The sequence below is a fragment of the Chenopodium quinoa genome, unplaced genomic scaffold (assembly GCF_001683475.1).
Source record: "Chenopodium quinoa cultivar QQ74 unplaced genomic scaffold, ASM168347v1, whole genome shotgun sequence".
Taxonomy (NCBI): Eukaryota; Viridiplantae; Streptophyta; class Magnoliopsida; order Caryophyllales; family Amaranthaceae; genus Chenopodium; species Chenopodium quinoa.
Genome location: NW_018743197.1, coordinates 3859727 through 3877026, shown reverse-complemented (window position 1 = coordinate 3877026; position 17300 = coordinate 3859727).

The following is a 17300-nucleotide window of genomic DNA, read 5'->3' as shown; positions in this document are numbered from 1 at the left end:
AATCCGTGGTATTCTACCGAAACACGTGCGGGAAGTGATTACAAGCCTTTGTTCGTTTTTCAATACAATTTGTAGCAAAGTTCTTGATCCTTGTACACTAGCTGCTTTGCAAGCAGATGTGGTTGTGACTTTGTGCAAATTTAAGATGTATTTCCCACCCTCATTTTTTGACATAATGGTTCATCTGGTTCTTCATTTGGTGCGTGAGATTAAATTGTGCGATCCAGTGTTCATGAGGTGGTGCTACCCTTTTGAAGACATTGTTCACTCTTCGAAAGGTTAACCCATTCCACCTACTCCACTTGTTGAAGACATTGTTCTTCAATCGCTCTCTACTGACATGAACTTTCTTCACAACCGTGCATGTCATTTGGTCGATCCCATGGAAGTTGCACTTCCTAAGGCAATGTTCCACTATGATGAGGATGCAGTTGCATGGATCAGCAAAGAAGATGTGAAGGAATTTCTACGTGGTGCAAAGCTTAACATTTCCCTCATTCAAACATTCATGAGGTACTTCAATGCCTACATAATCTATACTTTTTTCAAGTTATTCAAATTGATGGTGATTATCCTACATCTGACAAATTATTCAATGTTCATGCACGCAGAGCACTACAGGAGCACTTAACTGACACTAATTCTCCTTGTAAAGTTGGGTGGTTATGCCCCGAGCAGTTATCCACTACTAAAATCATAGGCAACCCCCATGACGTGTTGTACTATGTTGAACAGAGTATAAGGGAATCAGCGCGTGCGGGAGAAAAGTTCATATTTGCCCCATGTTATAGAGAGTAAGTCTAACCATGTCAAATTCAATCGATTTGGCCTCATTATATGTTGAGTCCTAAATATTAATTACCTTGTCTATTGTGAACTTATGTAGGGAGCATTGGAGCCTCATGGTGATTTGTAATTCCACTAACACAATTTATCACCTTGATTCAGCTCGATCATCGGAGAAGTGGCTCGTGAAGTCTATATTGCAAAAGTAAATATATATAGCAACCTAGTGATGATTATTGCTAATAATAACATATTTAGTAATCATACGACTAATCAAATTTGAATGTACTTTTTTATACAACAGTGTTATGAAGAAGCTACATTGTCGTGCTCCAAAGGGTCCAACATGGAAGACACTGTTGGTAATTTACATGATATTGTGATTATCTTGAAAATCTATGGTAGTAAATATTTGCTCATTTTCTCTACATGTTTTACTGATGTGATTTGTTTGTCATATGCTAGTGCCCACAACAAGAGAATGGACTTGATTGTGCTTTGTATGTGATGAGATTCATGCTTGACATTGTGACTCATTGTACGGACACTCAACAGCTTGATGAGGTAAGTCCTAAAACTTCTTGAAATGCTATATTGATGCGATTTCACGCCTTAGACACCTAATATTACCCAACAATGGCATGTTATGAGAAACAAAAAAGCTATTTCACAAGAAAGGTAGAAAATGGGCTCAATAGAAGTCATATGGGCCATGTTAGGACCATTTTATTTTAATATGCTCTTTTGATGTGATTTCTTTCCTTATACACCTATAACTAGATAATTTTGACATGTTATGAGATAAATAAAGTTCATTTAATAAGAAATGTAGGAAATGGGCAAAGTAAGGTCATATAGGCCATATTCGGGCCATTTTGATTAAAAAGCGTCATAAACCTTAATAAAATGCTCTCCTATACAATTTTAGGGCTTAAACACATACAACTACCCAACATTGACATTTTATGATAAAGAAATAGTTCATTTCATAAGTAATGTAGAAAATGGGCTACATAGAAGTCATATAAGCCCTATTTGGGCCATGTTGAGTAAAATGCGTTGTTAAACTTCTTAAAATGCTATATTGATGTGATTTCTAGCCTTAGACACCTAATATTATCCAACAATGACATGTTATGACAAACAAAAAGGCCATTTCACAAGAAAGGTAGAAAATGGGCTGAATAGAAGTCATATGGGCCATATTAGGGCCATTATGTGTTAATATGCTCTTTTGATGTGATTTCTTTCCTTATACACCTATAACTAGATAATATTGATATGTTATGAGATAAATAAAGTTCATTTAATAAGAAATGTAGGAAATGCGCAAAGTTAGGTCATATAGGCCATATTAGGGCCATTTTGAGTAAAAAGCGTCATAAACCTTAACAAAATGCTCTCCTATACAATTTTCGGGCTTACACACATACAACTATCCAATATTGACATGTTATGAGAAAGAAATAGTTCATTTGATAAGTAATGTAGTAAATGGGCTATATAGAAGTCATATAGGTAATATTTGATAAAATACATATTGTTTGCCTAATTAATTATTTTTAAAATAATGTTTTTGTATTTCAAGTTTTGCAAGGTCCAAAATGATGGTCCGTTGACAATCAAGGAGCTTAATGATGTTCGTGACATGTTGGCGTCTTTTATCACCTTCAACATGTAAATGGCATTGTAATTGTAAATTATTTATGTTAACTTTTGATTTATATAACTTATTATTCATTATATATGTACTTACTATTATTTGTATATGTAAGCAATTTTTTATTTTTTGTATTGCGTTTGGGAATATTTATATCTATATATATAATTGAATTCTTGTTTCTAATATTATTTTTGTATTTAGCTTATTGTAATAATGAATAATATTATTATTATTAGTTATTTATAATAATAAAATTATTAATTATTATATTTAATATAATTGCTGGAATTACAGGTTATTATTATTGCAGGTTTTTTTTAAAAATATTATTTCACGATGGAAAAAAAACGAAAAAAAAAAAATTGGTTAATAGGCACTGGTTAGGCAGCAACCGGTGCCTAAACTATCTACCACCCAAAAAAAAACAATGGCGGGAGAGCAGTTTTAGGCACCGGTTAACCGGTGCCTATTTCACCCTATGGCACCGGTTAACCGGTGCCTATTACACCCTATGGAACCGGTTTTGAACCGGTGCCAAAAACCATGTTTTTGGCACCCCTCACATAGGCAGCGGTTCAAACCGGTGCCTTAGACCGGGTTTCAACCGCTGTCAATTGCCTTTTATCACCTAGTGTTGACCAATTACAACTAAAAAATGATGAACACGAATAAAAGCACGTTTAAGAATAAACATATTGATGACGTCCTGTTAAGAGATGCGAACTTCTAATGACGAACCTCATAAGAAGTAATGTTATTAGCTTGATTATAAAGTACGTAAACGAATCATCATAATCAAAAATAGTATCGCGTGCAATTTTCCGTCTTGCGCTAAGGTGGAAAGTGCAACTTCAAGAGTAACATCTGCCATATGCGTTTTTTTTTTTTTATTTTTTTTTATTTTTTTGCGAAAACGTAAAATGAACGAAAAAAATTTTATGATTTTATTTTTTTATTTTATTTTTTGAATTTTTTTTTTTTCGAAAACGCAAAAAGAACGATAAAAAACATGTTTTTCGAAAAAAAGACGATAATAGTAAAAGTTAGACAATGTTGTTAGCCAAAGAGATATTTTTAACACTTACTTAACGATTAACCTTGAAGCGGTAGTATCGTTTTCTCCGTATGATATTTCTCGTAACGAGGCAAAGTCAACGTTGAACAGTGGGCGCGCGCATGACACAGAGTTGCGCGAGGCGTCGCGCGCAACTTCAGAACTTGCGCTTGGATGTCGCGCGCAACTTTGACGGTTGGGCGTGCCACCTGGTAGGTTCGATTTTTTTTTTTTTTTAGCCAAAACGCAAAAAGAACGATAATTTTTATATATATATATATTTTTTTTGTCGAACCATAATTTTTGTGATTTTATTTTTTAATATATCACTATGTAACAAGTTGGAATTAGTTAGCTTAGACACAAAATATTCATGTAGTCACATAAGCACGTAAAAGAAACCGTCAAAGCATACAATGCCATTCTAAGGTCAAGGCTTGGGTGTCCAAAGGTACCATATCTTAAGGGACGATGCACAAATCAATTACTCAACGTGTTGACCCACGACATAGCCCTCCCAACATTTTGTTGGCGTTGTGGGTAAGATGATTGTTATTGATTTTGGGATAGAGCCAAGTGTTGGCAACCCCTAGTCAATAAGCCAATCCCCCAATGGTTAAACTGTGCTATGATTATGCATGATCAATGTTGCTTGTTCGGTTTTTACTTTTGTGAAAAAGGAAGATATTATGAGTTCGAGTCTCGCTCTATAACTAGAGATTATCCAAGTTAGTTCTCGTTACAATCCGTAGGCAACCTAGTGTTGGAAACCTTGAACCATAACTACGAACTAATCTTGTAACCTCTAAGTCCCCAGTGGAGTCGCCATTGTAAGGAGGATGATCCCATTGTAAGGGGTACTCTCCTTAAATGCCCTTGGCGACTTAAAAGCCTAGGACTTTACACTTTTTAAGGTGTATTAGGATTTGAATTCTTGACAGTTTTGGGGACCTTGAATTAGAATTGATTCTATCATCACGCTTTTTTATAAGAAACAAGTAGGAGTCGCCAATGAGTTTTAGCAAAAAACTCATAAACCTCGTTCATGCCTTTCTTCCATGTGGATTTCATGGAATAATTAACATAAATCATAAGTTTACCCATGCCCAAATTGGTCTATAAACCAGAAATGAGTTCGAGAGCAAGGGTACTAAGACAACGTTCCTTTTAGAGGGGAATCGTCATCCTAACCCTAGTACTGCCTCTACTAGCTCTTCCTTTTTCACAATACCATCACCAAAAAATATATGCAACTTGATACCTAAAACTATGTTAGTTGATTTTATTTACAAGCATTAATTCACGTAAGAATTACATTGCAAAGTCGTTATTCTTATTTAATAAAATTCGTGGAAGAACAATAAACAAGATTCACCTTGGCTTAGGTGATCAACCATTAATTATTTAATTCAATTCTATTCTTTATTAAACACAAGATACTATGTGGAATTGATTAATTAATTATTTTAAAAGTGATAAAACAACATTAATTAATTAATTAAAGTCCTTTTAAACAAGAAAATAAAGGTGATTTAACTAAGTGCTCGGGAATTTACCACTTCTCTTTGCTAGATCTTTGTTTTGAACACTTATGGACACCTTCTTGTTGGGGAACCTCCACCGTAGTAACAAAGTATCAAAAGGGTAAGTGTTTAGGACAAGAGGGCTAGATTGCACAAGTTCACAAGTTATTTCGCTAGAGTTTTAAGGTTAATTTCCGTCTGTTGAAGCCTCGGTTTAATCTCGTATTTATAGAGAAGGATTATGTTTAGGGTTTCGAGCTTTCTATCGTAGAAGGTGTCGCGCGCAACAGATGAAGTTGCCCGCGGCATCCCAACGCAAGTTATAGAGTTGCGCTGCTCTGTGCAGCGCGAATTTTTGTCTTGCGCGCGGCTTTATTGTAATATTTGATTTTATATTTTCCGTATAATTTCCGAATAATTACAAATCTTCGGCAATGCAACTCTGAAAGTTGCGCTGGGCGTTGCGTGCAACTAAATTAGTTGTGCGCGGCTTTTTTTTGCGGCAGCACTAAGTTTTAACTTAGGCGCTCCTAAATCCGTCATTATTAGGGTTTAAGCACAAGCTTAAGCCTAATTATGATCGGGTTTAGTTAATTGGACCTTTGTTTTGGCTTTTCTTTAATTTGGGCTAGTCTTTTGTTTTTTGTGGCTTATCCAGTTATCCATAAGTATTCTTCACTTTGAACCAACACGAAGATGGATTTATTTATCTTCATTGCACTTCTTGTCAGGTTAGGAGGCCAAAAGTAGATGTCTACACTAATCCAAGAGTAGCATTGAAGGAGTTAGGAACTCCGGGAGCTTATAGGTTTGAAAGCGGAATTGCTTCTCCTACAATACCGATAAATGATTTTGAGATAAGATCGGTGATGATCACTTTGATAGAGAGACGTCAATATAATGGTGCAAAGCATGAGATTCCCCTAAACCATTTTAAGGAATTTGAGAAGTATTGCAACACAATCAAGGTTAATAGGGTTTCTCAAGAGTTTATTCATCTTAAACTTTTCTCTTTTTCTCTTATTAGACGTCCCTTAGAATGGTTAGACAAGGAGAAGAATCCAAACTCTTTGAGAACATGGGAAGAAGTGATTAAGGTGTTTCTATCTCGGTTCTATCCTCAAAAGAGGATGGCCGAAGCAAGAGCTCTTAATAAAAGTTTCAAGCAAAAGCCGAACGAAAGTCTTTATGAGGCATGGCAAAGGTATAACGAGTACCAAAAAGGGTACCCATACCATGGGATCGTTCTCTAATCAAATCATTCAAATATTCTATGGAGGTTTAAGTCCCCAAGGAAAGTCTTGCTTGGATGCCGGTGCCAGATGCCCTATCATGAAAAAAACGGAGGATGAAGTGGTGGACTTAATTGAAGATGTAGTGAGATATCACATGGCCTAGATTGGCAAGAAGGTGAGAGAAAGTCTACAAGAAAAAGCGGTCCAATGGTTTATTCAATCGACCATCTTAATGCCATCACAAATCTCAAACTTGGGAAAGGAGATGACCTCAATTAAGGCAAAGCTTGAGAGTGCTTCTTCACAAGCACCTATTCTTCCCTCCCACAATAAGGAGAGAGGTACATCTTCTAACTCAACTCCTCCTTGAACTTCGAATAATATGCCAAATGGATATGTGTTTTGTGATGTATTTGGGGCCATATAACCATAATTCTTCTAATTGTCCACATGCATTTGAAAATTGTGATGATGTTGATAGTAATGATTGTGGGGAAGTGAATTTTGTTTCAAATAAGAACAATGGAAAAAGATATGATGGACCAAGAAACTTTGGGAATATAAATGCTCACCAAAAAGGGAATTTTTATAATTATAACAATGGTTGTTATAGAAACCAAGGAAATCAAAATTTTTGAGGAAACTATAATATTTAACGCTATAAGAATTAAAACAAAAGCCAAGGGTATGGAAACCAAATCCAAGGTCAAGGCTATGTTAACCATTACCAAAACAATGGCCAAAATCAAAATTGGGGTAATTAGAGCAACCAAAAGCGGGGGAATTTTCAAAACAACAACCAAAGGGTACCCCCCACCCTGATTTTCTCCAAGAACTCAAGGTAATGCTGAGACTTCTTATGCTCAACCTTCATCTTTAGAACTACCTTGGAAAATATCATCAAGAACCAAACTAAAACATTAAGAAGTGCTATAGAATTCGACTTATCACTAGGATGTCCTTCATAATAGGCGTTGAGTCGGTGACCATTAACCTTGAACAGGGGGTGCTTGTCCTTAGAGATCTCGTAAGCGCCATAGGGGAACACCTTTTTAATGACGAATGACCCACTCCATGTCGATCTAAGCTTTCCCATGAAATGCCTCAATAAGAAGTTGAATAAGAGGACCTTTTTCCCTTTGGCGAATTCTATATTGATAATTTGGGCATCATGCCAAGTCTTGATTCTTGCTTTATACATGCTTGCACTATCGTAGGGGTTCATTCTCAAATCTTCCAACTCATGAAGCTCTAAGAGTCTTTGTTCACCCGCACTATGGAGATTGAAGTTAATTTTCTTGATAGCCCAATGAGTTCAGTTCTCCATCTCTACGGGTAAATGACATTTTTTCCCATAAACAAGCTTATAGGAAGTAGTCCCTATTGGAGTCTTGAAAGCGTTCCTATATGCCCATAAAGATTCAATAAGCTTATATTACCAATATTGTTCATGCTACGGTCTTCTCTAAGATAACCTTGAGCTCCCTGTTGGTTATATCCGCCTGACCACTCGTTTGAGGGTGGTAAGCAAGCCCTCGCCTGTGAGATGCACCATGATTATCGAGAAATTTCGTAAAGGTGTGATTCTTGAAATGAAACCCCCCATCACTAATAATTTCCCTAGGAACACCAAACCTTGGAAAGATTGCCTTTTTAAATAAATTGACAACCACCTTTGTATCATTCGTAGGTGAAGCCACAACTTCCTCCCACTTGGAAACATAATCAACTCCTACCAAGATATGTTTTTCCTTGAGAAGAAATGAAAGAACCCATGAAATCTATAGCTCATACATCAAGGACCTCGAGCTCAAGGATAGGGTTTTGAGGCATTTTGTCCTTCCTAGAGATGCTCCCCGTCCTTTGACACCTAGCACAAGTCTTGACAAATTGCCAAGCAACTTTAAACAGAAAGAGCTAAAAGAGCATAGATTGCAAGATCTTGGAGGCGGTCTTTTGAGCACTCATATTCCCACCACAAGGAGAAGAGTTGCACATATGAAGGACACTTTGAATCTCATCTTTAGGGACGCATCTTCTTACCAAACAATAAACCCATATTTTCAACAAAATGGGGCCATCCCATATATATCGCTTGGCTTCATGCTTAAGTCTTCGACGTTTTTGGGAGGTGAAGTATGGTGGTATGGAACTACAAGCCAAATAATTCACTATATCTACTTACCATGGTTCCGTTTTCTCCTCAAGAGCATATGTGACATAATCCTTTAAAGCATCTTCTATAGGCAAACCGTCTTCATAAATATTTGCACCACCTAACCTAGAAAGGTGATCAGCCAACACATTCTCAGCCCCCTTTTTATCTCTCATTTCATAACCAAAATTGAAAGACCAAAACCCATCTCAACAATCTCGGTTTAGCCTACTTCTTTCTTATCAAATATTTGAGAGTCGAGTGGTAGATGTACACTATTGTCCTTGAAACAATGAGGTAGGTTTTAAATTTCTCAAATGAGTGGATAAAGGCCATGAATTCCTTTTCAGTAGTTGTATAATTCCATTACGCATCGTTAAGAGTGTTGGACATGTAATGTATAACATGAAGTTTCCCTTCTTTTTGTTGTCCAAGGACCGGACAATTGGCCTCATCGCTTTCGTCATACATGAGTTTGAATGGTGGAGACCAATACTGTCCATGGACTATGGGGGCGATGCAAAGTGATTCTTTCAACCTATAAAATGATTCTTAAAAAGCATCATCAAACACAAATTTTTTATCTTGTTGCAAGAAGGATGTGAGAGGTTTAGAAATCAATGAAAAATCCTTTATAAAACGCCGATAAAACCTAGCATGGCTAAGAAAATATCTCACTTCCCTCACATTGGTGGGCAAAAGAAGCTTCTCAATGACCTCTACCTTTGCCTTTTACACCTCGATGCCTTTATAGGAGATTTTTTGCCTAAGGGCAGTCCCACTCTCTACCATAAATTGGAACTTCTCCCAATTTAGCACGAGGTTGGCCCTCTCACACCATTCTAAACAACGAAATAGATTGGATAGACAATCTTCATAGGATGTTCCTCCAACGGAGAAATCATCCAAGAAGCTAAGACTTCTATTTCATCTTCAATCATATCATAGAAAATCGACATTATGCATCTTTGAAAGGTTGTGGGGGCATTCAAAAAGCCCGAAAGACATCGTACGGTACTCAAAGGTATCACAAGGACATGTAAAGGTCGTCTTCTCTTGATCCCTAGTGTCAATCGGGATTTAGAAGAATCCCGAATAACCATTATGGAAACAATAGAAGGAGTAATTTGTAAGCCTTTCCAAAATTTGGTAAATGAATGGTAATGAAAAATTATCTTTACATATATTTGTATTAATTGGCGGTAGTCAATGCACCTGTGCCAACCGTCATGCCACCCTTCTTTGGCACAACTTGTGACGAGAGATACCCAATTGCTCATAGCAATTGGGTAGATAAATCCCGCATCAAGAAGCTTAGAAACTTCCTTCGTCACAACCTCTTGCATGGAAGGATTGAGCTTCCTTCGCCTTTGTCTAACGGGTTTAGCATCTCCTTCTAGATCAATTTTGTGCATGCATAAGGATGGACTTATACCTTTGATGTCACCAAAGGTATAACCCAAAGCCTTCTTGTCTTTTCTCAGAATATCGATCAAGAGGGAGGTTTGCTCCTATGTTAGATTGGAATTGATGATTACGGGAAAAGATTTATTGTAGATATCTACTTTTGGCCTCCTGTCTCGACAGGAAGTGCAATGAAGATAAATAAAACCATCTTTGATTTGGATCAAAGTGAAGAATGCTTATGGATGACTGGCTAAACCGCAAAGACACAAAAAGAATAGTCTAACCCAAAACAAATACAAAACAAGGTCTAATTAACTAAACCCGGTCATAATTAGGCTTAAGCCCGTGCTTAAGACAAAATAATGACGGATTTAGAGGCGCCTAGGTTAAAATTGAAGCTGCCACAGAAAAATTTGCGAGCATCTCAATGAGTCGCGGTGGTCTGGCGAGCGCAACTTATTCAGAAACTTCTAGAGATGCGTTCGCGGGAGATTTAGAATTTTATTAAATATAGAATCAAATCTTAACATAAAATTGTGCATAAGACATTTAGTTGCGCTTCCCATAGAGGCGCAACTAAATTACTTGCGCTGGGACGCCGCGCGCAACTTATCCAGATGCGCATGACACCTGCTGCGGCAGAATGCTTAAAACCTTAGTTGCACCCATTCCCTATAAATAGGGGCTTAATACAAGGCTTAAACACTCACCCCTCTCAATCTTTGCTACTACAATGGATGTTCCCGAACAAGAAAGATTCCATAAGTGTTCGAAACAGAGATCTTACAAAGAGAAGTGGTAAATTCCCGAGCACTTAGATAAATCACATTTATTTCTCTCGTTTAAAAGAACTTTAATTAATAAAAAAGTGTTGTTTGGCCACTTTAAAAGGACATTTAATTAATCAATTCCACATACTATCTTGTGTTAAATAAGATTAGAGTTGAATATTTAATTGATTGATTGATCACTTAACCCAAGGCGAATATTGTTTACTTTAGCTCCTTCAACGAATTTAAAATATATAAAGAGTAACAACTTTGCAATGTAATTCCTACGTTATTAATGCTTGTAATACAATCAACTAAATTAGTTTTATGTATCGCGTTGCATATATTGTTTGGTGATAAAAAGGAAGAGCTAGTAGAGGCCGCACTAGGGCAAGAATAGCGATTCTCCTTTAAAGCAAGTGAACGTTATTTTAGTACCCTCGCTCCCGAACTCATTTCTGGTTTATATAGACCGATTTGGGCATGGGTAAACTTACTATTTGTGATAAATATTCCATGAACTCCACATGGGAGAAAGGCATGGAAGAGGTTTATGAATTTTCCCAAAACTCATTAGCGACTCTTACTTGTTTCTTACAAAAAGTGTGATGATAGAATCAATTCTAATTCAGGGTCCCCCAAAGAATGAGGAATTTAAATCCTAATACACCCTAACAAGTGTTAAGTCCTAGGCTTTTAAATGGCCATGGTCATCTAAGGAAGGACCCCCTACGATGGGATCACCCTCCATACAGTGGCGACTCCACTGGGGACTTGGAGGTTACAAGATTAGTTCTTAGTTATGGTCTAAGGTTTTCAACACTAGGTTGCCTATGGGTTGTAACGGGAATTAACTTGGATAATCTCTGGTTAGAGAACGAGACTTAAAGCATATTATCTTCCTTTTGCACAAAAGTAAAAACTAAACAAGCAACATTGCATCATGCATAATCATAGCACACTTTAAACTTTGGGGATTGGCTCATTGACTAGGGGTCGCCTACACTAGGCTTCTATCCCAAAATCAATAACAATCATCCCACCCATATCGTCAACAAAATGTTGAGAGAGCAATGTAATGAATAAACACGTTGAGTGATTGATTTGTGCATTGTTTCTTAAGATATGGTACCCTTGGACACCCAAGCCTTTGACCTTAGAATAACATTATGTATGTGTATCTTGCATTAGCAATGCTTATGTGATTACGTGACTATATGCAACATGTTAGGATAGCTTTCTTTTTTCCCTTTCGTTTTGTTTAGGTTCCCAATTACGAAGTTGTCTCTTCGTAATTTTGAGTCATATTTGAAAAAAACGAAAATAATGATGGCAAATATAAAAAAAATGCTCAAATTAAATAAAAATTACGAGCAGGTGGCGCGCGCAACTCAATGAGTTGCGCAACCCCAGCCAGCGCAAGTGATTCAGATGCGCGCGCCTACTGTTACGAGCCTTTTTTATTTTTGCGAAAACAAATTGGCTCGTTCAAACAATATCTTCATTGAGGAATTGTTTAAAGGTGATGTTATCCGTTTGAATATATCTTGGTTATTTCTCCTTCTTTTTCTAAAACAAGCGTATCGATTTATTTATCCTTTCGTACTTCTTTTAGGGCCGGTTTTCAACCTTAGGAACAAAGACTCCCAGGCGCTCGCATTCTAAGTTTATGATCAAACAATCCACCCCTTTCAAACCACCTCCCTCGACAACTAGTCCTAATCCAACAACAATGTCAACCATTGAGCAACTCCAAGAAGAGATTGCTCTCTTGAGAAAAGAAAAGGCTCAAGAGGCCGAGGAAAGAAGAATGAAGAAACTTGAAAAGGTTGAAAAGAAAAATGCCAAGACTCTAGCCTTGCAACAACAGATGGAACAATTATCCGTCAAAGGAAAGTCGTTAGAGAAGCTTTTTCTTCGTTTTACCATGGGGAAAAAGTACTTCGACGCAGAAAAGTTTGCTCCTCCCCCAGGACTTGCTTTATTGGAAAAGATTGTAGCTACGGACTTGCCAATATTTAAAGTGACCAATAATCCACAAAACCACTAAATGTGTATTACATGCACCATTGCATTAAAGAGAGTTGATCCTAAGCTTTATACTTCGACTTTCCATTTATCTCTAGACCCAACCGCGAGAGAGTGGTACTATGGGCTAGATTTAAAATTCAAAACAACATGGGAAGATGTGGTTTTGGCTTTCATTACCTAATATGGGAGTAACGTAGAGTTCAAATCGACTCTACGTGAACTTGAAATGCTTAAGCAAGGAGACGATGAAGGTTTCCTTGATATTTATGGTAGATGGAGAGAAAAGGCGGCTCACCTTGCCAAAAGGCAACCTGAACTCGAGTTAGTACAAAAGTTCATTGACAATTGTTTAGACACTTTTCAAAAGGTCTATTATGTGGCTACTAAGATTGAAGATGATCTTGCTAAAGAAAAATCAAACAAACCTTATCATCATCAACCTAGGAATAAATACAAAAAGGGGAATGATAATAATTCATCCTCCATTGATGTATTTGTGACCACCATGCAACATAATAACAGTAATGATCCTCGACGAAGAAGGATAAAAGAAAGAAAATTTATAGCATTTCCTGTGAGCTATAATGAATTATTAGAAAAATTGAGAGAAACAGGTCAAACTACACCAATGGGGCCAACACCACCCACTCCACCAGAAAAAGGTACACTGAATGGGATGGTAGTGCTTATTGTGCTTACCATAGGAGCGTTGGGCATGATACCGAACGTTGCTATGTCTTAAAACACAAAGTACAAGATCTAGTAGATGATGGGAGAATTCCCACGCCTAAACCTAACAACAATATATCCCCACTAGGGGTATTCCACATTAATGAGGACCATATGAGAAATGATACGTTCAATCCTTTGGACTATATCACACCTATAGGGAAAGCTCTAACCACAACACTCATAGGGGCAATTAATGAAGTGTGTGGGTTATGGGACGACGAATTTCAGGACTTATATTTCTTTAAGTATGCCGCCGCCCCACCTCCATCTTGTCTCTAAAATAAGACAAATGGAACGCTTGATTGGGATCATTTCTTGGGGAAGTCACAAGACTTATCAAATCTTTCCTTGGATGAACAATGGCATCAAGAACAACTCATGGACATCTTGAAATGGAGGCACATTCAAAGCCTCAGAAGAAAGTTGGTTCACGAGTCCTACAACTAACCTAAATGTGATAGATCATGTAACTCGTTCTAGGCGAGTTTACCAAGCACCACAAAATGGATCTTCGACCACACAAAATCAAACTCAAGGTCAATTACAAAATCCAATACCACCTCCACTTGAGGTGGAAGATCCATTGGTCAAACAACTTTGCCAATCCAAGGCGAATTTTAGCATTTGGGAATTCCTAAGTACTTCTAAAGAACATAGGAATTCTCTTATGAACGTTGTAGCGGCTTTGTCTATAAGTACCAACACAACCCCCTAGAATCTCGTTAGCTTGCTTACTAGCATTCTGTGATCGAATGATGATTATTTTTCTTTAAAAAACACTACCCACAACAATGCATTATACTTAACTGTGATGTGCAAAGGGTACAATATCCCTCTCACTTTAGCAGACAATGGGTCAGCTGTAAATGTGTGCCCACTACGACAGCAAATTATCTAGGCCTAAATCCAAAAAAGGATTTTCTTTAAACAACACAAAGTATTAGCGCCTATGACAACTCGAGGAGATTGATGTGTGGAACTGTTAAGCAATCTGTTACCATAGGCCCAATTCAAAAGATGGTTGAGTTCCATGTCATGGATATTAAACCTACATTCAAGCTTCTAATTGGAAGTCTTTGGATACATGATCTTGGTGCAATACCGTCCTCACTTCATCAAATGATTAGGTAAAACTATTAAGGGCTTCCTATGACTATACATGCTTCTCCACTCAAAATAGCCATAAATGACCAATCACTTCTAGAAATAAACCATGATAAAGAAAAGTCACTCTTTTAGATTGGGATACAAACCATCCAAGGAAGAATTAGAGTCTCATGATGCTAAAAACAAAGCACATAGAGAAAACAATAAGAAAAGAATAATCACTTTGCTCCCCTCTTACCAACAGACCCTTAATGGACAATTCATTAGGGAGGGAGAAGATTACCCTTGCTATGACTTTTTAGAACCATTAGTTCTGGGAGGTATAAATAATCCTGGATTTGAGATATTTCATGATTGCTACTTCTTGAATGACGATCTCGAAATCACTGAATCAAACCCCCAACCTCAGGGGTGCTATTATTGGCAAGCATTCAACTTGCACCCTAATTTTGCTTTTTTCTAAACCCGTAAAGTCAAAGTCAATTTGAGTCAAGTCATTAAAACAAAAATGGTTTAATTTATAGCAAGCGGTCAAGAAAGGAAGGGCGTTTGATCAAAGACAACCTTTTTATTCAAGTTCAACTTTTAGACAAACCAATCGCTTGAAAAAGGAAAGCTAAGAAGATAATGGCAACTCAAGACGAAGTTAATGAGCTCACGAACCAATTAATTACTGTGACTGAGGGATTGAAGGTTTTAACCCTCAAGATCGATGATCCTTTGAAGCAACAACAGATGGACCTCATGCAAGAAAGTTTGAGCAAATTGTCTAGTGACTACAAGTTTCAAGGCATTAGCTCACAAGGGGTCTCGATGGACAAGGATCTTCTTCCGTAGAAGTTCAATGCCAACGATATCCCGAAATTCAAAGCAACTGACAACCCTTACTTTCACCTAAGAGCTTTTGAAATAATAATGAGTATTGAGGGTATTGACAAGAAGGTGTTTCCCTCTTTGTTTTCTCCATCTCTAGAAACTGTTTGCCAACAACGGTTCTTCTCTCTTGAAAAAGAAAGAACCTCTACTTGGCAGTCAATTGTAAACGCTTTCATTGATAGGTACAAGTGCAGCATTCAAGTTGAAACTAACTATAGGGAACTTGAAATTCTCAAGCAGAAGGAGAATGAAGGTTTCACTTCTTTCTTCAAAAAATGGAGAGAAACCTCTGCTAAGATGATTGAAGTACCAAGCAAGAAAGAGTCTTTGAGGTTGTTCATCAAGAACCTTCAAGAGAAGTACTCCAAGCATTTCAAATACCAGAATAATCTCCATACATTCAAGGCCGTCTATGACATTGGAATTAATATTAAAGACGACCTGGCTAAGCTGAAAGGTGCTAACAGTAACTCTAACAGTGGCTGAAAGGTTATAAGAATGACAATCCTTCTTCTTCCAAAACCACCCACTCAAACAATGTTAGTACGTTTGATTTAAGTGAACTCCTTGCTATGAATAACCAAGGACAAAAGAAACCATTTATAAGGAACTTTACTCCTATAGGTATGAGTTATGACACCGCATTTGACCGACTAAATGCAAAAGGTCTTATAACTCCCATTGGACCATTTGGGGACCCACCATTCGAGAAGAGGAAAGCTAACTGGAACCCCAATGCACATTGCAAATATCACCAAGGTAGGGGCCATCTTACTGCAAATTGTTGGAAGATTAAGAAGCCGAGCATTGACAATGAACCTCTCGCTTATTCCTTGGCCATCTCTGATGATGAAAATGAGGTTGATCCTTCATCTCTCATCAAACCTATTGAAGAAATTCATGCTATCGAAGAAGAGGAGGAGATCTTTTTCGATGCCATGGATGACTTTCCCGAACCAGCAAACAAAGAGGATGTACGATTGCTTATATGGTCCATGTGGGAGGGATCAAGCTTGCTACGTGAAGCTCTCGAAGTTGCAAAGAAACAATTAGAGGATCTTCAGAAAAAGTGTGACAAGGTCCCACCCACAAAGAAGAAACCCTTCTCTACAAGTAACTGACAGACCCAAGAAGAGTAATAAACTCTATACTCCAATTGGGACTTCATACGCTAAAATGTTCAACATGCTCTCCAGAGTGGCAAGGTCAAACCTATCGAACCGAGACCATTTGAATCGCTAAAGAGGACAGTTAGTTTCTACTGTCAATACCATCAATCAAGGGGTCACACTATTGAAAACTGTTTTAAATTTAAAGATTTAATTCAGAAAATGATTGATGATAAAAAGCTAGTCCAAATTCCACAAGAAGAAGACATTAGTATCAATGGGGTTTGGGACAACGACGATTAAGACTTATATCTTAAGGATATAGAAGAACCTCCTTTTTCAGTCATATACCCAATAAGTGATTTTTGGGAGGAAGAGGATTCATCTATAGACGTCCTCACAAGGTCAGGGAGAATGTAACCTCCCATCTCAACGCAACCTATACCGAGTACACAACAAGTTCCCATACCTATCATAGAAGACAATGATATTGTCAAACAGTTCAAGAAAACCAAGGTTGAGATGAATGTATGGAAGCTTCTAGCAACATCTCAAGAACATAGGTTGGCAGTGATGAATCCTTTGGATAAGATAGGGATAGATTCTGACACCACTCTTGAGGGGTTGGCTAACTTCCTTACGAGTGACCTCCCTAATCCTATCAACTTGATCACCTTTTCTGACAAGGATTTACCTCCAGAAGGTGGCAAGTATTATAATAAGGCACTAAACCTCACAATAGTTTGCTAGAGGATGATCGTCCCTATGACTCTTGTAGACAATGGATCGGCAATTAATGTCTGTCCACTCAGAACTGCGAGGATGCTAGGCATAAGGGATGAAGACTTAACC